The following is a 6491-nucleotide window of genomic DNA, read 5'->3' as shown; positions in this document are numbered from 1 at the left end:
CGCCTTTACTCCTGTGTCAGAGGGGAAGGAGCTGCCGTCCTGGCCGTTGACGGCTCCTGTTTTCCCATTTCAGCAATTTCCAGTCCTCTGAAGTGCTCCACCTGCACGGTGAAGAAACCCTGAACACACATGTTGGGTTGAGGTTAACCCCAATTCTTAGTGAGAAGGTCGAGCTCTAGGAAGAGGCAAATTATCATAAAAATAAGATCCATTCATTCGTTTTTTAAAAATCCAATAAGTACTCTTGTGTCTACTGTGGGTCACATAAAGGATAAGCTTAAGTCCCCCCTTCCTCCCCCAGGAGCCAAGAGTTGCGGGGTACAGATGCACAAGCCAGCCAGGACAGCATAGGAGGGTCCGGTAGTCCAGGTTCTGGGGAATCAGGATGCATCGAAGAGGAAGCAGGTTTCAGCCGAGGCCGGACGTCCAGGACGGGGACAGAGGGCAGGAGCATCTGCTCTGATTTCATGGGCTTGGAGCACGGCCCCGGTACTGGCATTTCCAAACCCCTCGGATGGTTTTCACTTGCAATCGGGGCTGAGGCCCACCGGCCCACCTCTGGTTTGTTTGCGAGTCAGCCTGGGATGGTGCTGCAGCCTCTGCCCGGCTACACAAAGCCTCCTCCAGCGGCCACCACCGTCCTTTGCTCCTGGGGGAGGGGGAGAAAATGGCCCTTTTTCCTCTACTCGCTTTAGGTACATTGACTGGGGCCCTGCAAATCAGACAAAACACAGATAAACAAGAGAAAAACACACGGAAGTTTATTACACACCGTGCGCACACATGGGAGCTCTCAGTGAGGAGTAACTCAAAGGGGTGGTTAGAAACTGGGCCTACGTAGCATTGTAACAAAAGGACAATACGCTGATAGGAAAGTGACGAGACAGAGAAAGGGGTGTAGCTTTCTCAGGGTGGCAAACTGGGAAGGTAAATGTACTGGGCAAAGTAATGGAAGATCAGGGCCAGTTGGGAGAGTTTATCGTGTAGACTTCTCTGGCGCCTTCTCTGGGCTGCGAAGGGTCTGGAGTCCTCCAGGTGATTAACTTCTGACCTTCCTGGGAGAGAGGGGAGGGGCGAGGGGGAACATCTGTACAAATTTATGTCCTGCTGCTTTTAGACAAATAGGGGAGGGCAGAGGGCTTTCCTTTTATTTTCTTCTCCATTGCCTTCAGCTCAAAATAACCCTTATGTCGGAGTGACACAATCTGGGTTGGCGTCTTTCGCTAGCCTTCACTCTCCAGGCCTGAGGGTCCCCAGCACAGAGCGGGTGCCAGGGAGGATGGAGATGAATCCACTGAGCTAGCCGAGGTGAAGGTGACGGCGGTGGCCTCACTGCAGATGGACATGCAATTTCGGCTGCTCTCCTGGTTTTGAATGAGGAAACTGGTTCCCCCAGAAGATGAGAGACTTGTCAAAGGTCACCACAGATGACGGCGCTGGCATTCCAGTCTGTTGCAGGAATACTGCCTGAGGTGTTTTTCTGGCTTTGTGTCGACAACGCTGGACTTTCATGGGCGAGGAACTGGGGGGGCTGCCACGTTATCCTCACCTCTCCTCTGTCTGCCACCCCAACTGTCCTTGTGCTCCCAGCCATTTCCTGCCATTTGCCCTATTTAATCGGGGGTGATTTATCTTTGGTTTTCACCACTGACCTCTCCGAGGGCCTGCTGACAATTTCAGAGACTCTTAGGAAGGCTCAGGATTTATTTGTCATCCTGGCCAGGAGCCAGTTTCTTCAGAGCCTCAGTCTCCTGGCCCGGGAGCCTGGAGGTGGCACGCCTTGCAGGAGGGGGCGGGCGGGATCGGGAGTGGCAGGATTGCTCGTGGCGTGTTCCTGCCCGCATGTCCCTGGACCTCTGAATTTGTGTGGCTCAGCCTGTGGCTGAGGGTGAGCGAGACGTGCCCGGGCATGCCCGGTGGGGCCGGCTGGCTGGAGCACACTTATGTGCCTGGGGACCGCAGAGATCCTGGGAGGCACAGCTGGACTCTGTCCGAGGCAGGAAATGGCCTGGAAAGAGCCCTCGGTGGGGAGGCGGAGAGAGAGAGCTGCGGGCTGTGTGTGGTGGGGTATCGATAATGATGGTGATAATGATGGTGTGACGGTGGGGTCGTGGTGGGGACCACTTACTCGGCACTCCTAAATGCCTGGCATTGTGCTTCGGTCCTTATTAGGTATTAGATCATTTCATCCTCAGAACATTACTTCGAAGTGAGACTTATTCCCGCTGTCAGAGTTTACAGTTTACAGGTGAGGAAACTGAGGCTCGTACCTCCAGTCGTCAGTGAAGCCTCCATCTCTCTGAGCTCCTGAGCACTGTCCTCTCTGGATACCTTCTGGAGAGACATCCAGAAACACTGGGTGGGGCGTCTCAGAGTGGGAGTTGGAGGAGCCTAGAGCAGGTGTGACTCAGAACCTGCCAAATACCGGTTCTGATTGTCCTTGTGTCTCGGACTGGTGAGGTCTGGGACATCTTGTGTTACAGTTAGAGGTCTTTAGAAACGAAATTGTTTTCACCCTTGACTCTAAAATACTGTAATTTCTTTAGCCTTGGCTCATTAGAAGGTATGGTTCTCTTTAAAAGATTTTTTAAAAAATGCTTCCTGCTATGACTCCTCTGAGCCATTCTACTACGAATTGGCATAGAAACTAACAGCTTAAAGCCTTCTGGGCAAAACTGCAGGAGAAAATAAATCCTGGAGTGTCATAGTTGGCCACAAGCTGCATATGAGTAAGCAGCAGAGATACCGATTTGTGCGAAAAGGCTGATTTGTGGCGGTGTGATGTGTGAAAAGGGGATTGGGCCCTCCCCGCGGGTGGGGGTGGGGTGGATAAGACAGCAAACTTCCTGAGGAGTTGGGCTGGAGGCTTTATTTATAGGTCACTTATTAGGAACCTGGAACCCATTCCTTGGCGGCATTATTGTTACAAATGGAGGCAAATTCTGAAGCTAGCCTAGAAATGCCCACCTCTATAGCTGAAAACCTCGTATTTATGAGAAAACCATAGGAGAAAGCAGCTTAGCTGTGATGTGCAGTTAATTTTCACCATTCCTTTGTCATGACCGGGAAATGTCCCATTGGTGCTTTATGAGGGGAGCGATGATGTCATGGCCAGAAGCACAGCTTCTTCCAATTTTCAGGTTGTTAGGATTTGGCACGCCTCTGCCTCTTCCTGCCCCCGGCCCTGTTGGATCTTTCTGGAAGGCTTTCCGTTCTCCCCCAAATCATTTGCATGTGTGTGCGCACTAGTGTTTGTGAGCGCACACACAGCAGGACACCTCTCCCAGGCCCCCCACAGGCCTGGGTCAGGCACGCGCCCCACTCCACCTGTCTCTCTGACCCCGCTCGCGAAATGCTCCTCCGTGCATTTTCCTGGCATCTGAGGACAACAGTGAGACAAAGGTCAGTCGTGCCTCCCAGACAGCCCCGTCCAGACCGCACTCCCCTCCTCTACCGCCTTCCGTCTTCGCCTTCGCCCCAGCCCCGGACGGCAGCTCTCACAGAGACAGGGCGGTCGCCTCCGGCTTCTCACTCCCCACTCCCTTCCCCGCCCCAGCCCCAACCCCCAGAGCCACTCTCCGCACAGTAGCCCGAGGGATCTGTGAAATTTTCATCAGCTCACTCACCTTCCAGGATGCAGAGTGAGACCGAGCTCACCCCGACCCTGCCAGGCGCTCGGGGTGTCCCTGCCTCTCCTTTCCCTTTCCTGGGCGCCCTCCACCTTGGGTTGCCGGGGGTGGGGGGCCAGGCTCACCCCCATCTCTGGGCTCCTGCTCTTGCTTGCTTTCATCCCGCCTGGGGCCTGGGACGCGTTTCCTCCCCGCTGCCTCTTCTCATCTGGCAGGTGTCAGTGTCAATACCAGCCCCCTCCCCTGAGCAGTCTGCCTTGATCTCCCTCTTCGAAGGGCTTCCCTGGGCGCTCTCTTACTCCGGCATATTTATTTCCTCGGAAGAACACGGCACATAGTCAGTCAGTCTGCAGGGCTCGCGTTTGTGTCCCCGTGTCCTTGTGCATCCTGCGTCTCCTCTCCAGAATGGAATTTCCAAAGCCAGGCTTTGTCCAGCCTGTTTTTGATCGCTGTGGCTGCAGTGCCCAGGACAGCGCCCGACAGTGCAAGTGGTCACAGGGGTTTGCTGGTGAATGAGCCTAAAGTGCACTAGAGAGAGCAAGTGAAAATATGTGCCCACAATAGGGAAATGTCACGGAGTGTGAAGGGATTCTGGTGAAGGCCACAGAAACCCACAGAATCCTGCCGACTGGGGACTGGCCCAAAGTCGAGGTCAAGGCAGAGTCGTGTGAGGCCTTAGTGGCTGGAGGACATCTGATGGTTTAGGCGAGGATGAGGTTTAGAAGCACAGAGCCCAAGGCCCGTGTCAGCCGAGCGTGGGGTGTAGAGGCTGATTCTTTCAGGGGGGTCTCTGGGAGGCAGAGTAGCCACTGGTTTAGACCTTGTCTCGTCTGTGCTTATAACAAATCGGGCTATGTGGCTTAAACACCCACAACGAGCCCCACTTTCCCACCTGCGTTAAGTGGATTGAGAGTGATATATCCGGGGTAGAATTAATCACAGCGTCATTGATTTTACATGTGGTAATGCCGGTGTCAAAAACACAGTTATGCGGGCGTCCATTTGTGGTATGACCTTTATGCCAAGGTGGGATGCAAGGACCTGGTGGCGAGGAGACAAGAATGTCTGGGGATGGGAGGCAGAAACGATAAGTTCTCTTTCAGATATTTGTCTTGGGCCATGAGAAAGAAATGCGATCTTATTTTTGAGATATTAGAGTGGTTTTCACTCAACAATCGAGGTGCTCCTGCTCCCTGATTCAGTGGGTTCATGGCTTCAGGGGAGGCCCACACACCCCGAGACAGAGAAGTCTCGCGCAGCTCCATGTTTTGAACTAGCTTGTGAAAGTCTGCCGCAAGCTAATAATCAGGCTCGAGAGCCTGGTTGTGGAGAGGGAGAAGGCTTTCTGCTTTCCAAGCAGATCCCTTTTCTGTGTCGGGAGCAAAGCGTGGGGATGGGAACAGAGAGCGGTGTGTTAGGCCATCGCGCAGAGAGCAGAGGAAGCACCTGCCCTGTAGGACAGAAGAAGAACCCATCCGGTGCTGGGAGAAGCTTGGGACAGGACGGGACGAGGAAGCAGGGTAAGAGGCTGAGTGTCCCACCCACCACCCTCAGACCCGGGGCTGGGTGGGCAAGATGGTAGTAACAGCTCAGATCCAGTGACAGGAAGTGGAAAGTAGAGGGGCCACTTCACATTCGGGTCACTGGGAAGAGCATCCCTTGCAGATGTCTATACAGGATGCCACCTGTGGATGGCACGGTAGAAATGCTGGCAAGCTGTTCTTCAGCATAAGGAGGGCCTGGGACAGTGGCCCTTGCTTCTACGTGGCCTGCATGAGGGTGCGTCCAGAACTCCCCAGGTAACCCCTGGGGGTTTGCAAGGAAGCTGAGAATTAAGAGCCAGCATGCCTGGTGCAGGGCGACTGGGTCAGGGTGACCCCTTGGCAGTCTCAGAGTGGACAGCCGGAGCTGGGGCCAGCAGGAGGACGTGGCTGAGCCCTGGGGGGTCAGTGGTGCCAGGGGAACTGAGGAGCGGCCCAGGTGGAGGGGGGATGGGGTCACCCAACTGCCCCAGAGCACTTGTTGGGCATCGCCTACACAGAGAGGACAGGTTCTGAGCACCCCAAAGCCCACTGGACGAGGGGTGGGGGAGGGTGTGGCTTAGGGACAGCACATGGGAAAGGCGCTTCAGCGTTTCATTTGTAAGGTCCAAGTGAGTCCCCAGCACACTGAGACCCGTGAAATATGCAGGAGTCTCGCTTTGAGACTAAGCAGACAAACTAGGCCCCACTCTGAGGTGAGTGGTGACAAATTGCCACATGACAGTAGGTCGGAAAGAATCAAGAATGCGTAGTCTGGAGCAGGACACTTCAGGAGCAGGCGACACTGCTTAGGTTCTCTGTGTTCCCAGGGGCAGATTCAGTGTGTGGATGGTACCGGAGAGAGATCTCAGCTCTAAACCCCAAAGCACTGTCTGGTAATTCTCAGCTGGCCAGGGCGAAGCAAATAGAATGTCCTCCTTGGAGTGGGTGTCTTCAGGCAGGAGCGGGACACTGTGCGGGAGATTCCGACATCCACCTGGGTCATAGGCCTGAACAACCTTCAGAATGTCTTTCCATCTGAAGATCTGGTGAATTATTAAGTGAAATTCTAAGTTTATAATTTCCGACTCAGAGGAGGTTCTTACTCTGAGTCACAGTATCCAAACAGAAGATCCCAGCTCCTTGGGGTCGGACAGACCTGGCTTCCAAGACTGGCTCTGTCACTCACTAGCTCTGTGACCCTGGAGAATTTCTGAATCTGTTTTCTTGTCTACAAAAATGGTAATCCTGAGAGAGAGAGAGAGAGAGAGAGAGAGAGAGAGAGAGAGAGAGAGAGAGAGAGAGAGAGAGAGTGAATGAAAGAACAGTTCTTCCAAGAGAT

The 6491-nt window shown here is 54.0% G+C and overlaps 1 long non-coding RNA gene across 1 annotated transcript in view; it reads right to left on the bottom strand.

The window, feature by feature from the left end:
* Nucleotides 1-4626: 4626 nt before the first annotated feature.
* LOC112476449 overlaps nt 4627-6491 on the bottom strand; it is a 5164-nt gene continuing 3299 nt past the window's right edge. Inside the window, exon 2 of the long non-coding RNA XR_003045111.1 lies at nt 4627-6195. This is a non-coding gene — a long non-coding RNA (uncharacterized LOC112476449). The remainder of the gene's footprint in view (nt 6196-6491) is intronic.

Source organism: Pteropus alecto, unplaced genomic scaffold (genome assembly GCF_000325575.1).
Source record: "Pteropus alecto unplaced genomic scaffold, ASM32557v1 scaffold101, whole genome shotgun sequence".
Taxonomy (NCBI): Eukaryota; Metazoa; Chordata; class Mammalia; order Chiroptera; family Pteropodidae; genus Pteropus; species Pteropus alecto.
This window is presented reverse-complemented; position numbering and strand designations above follow the sequence as displayed.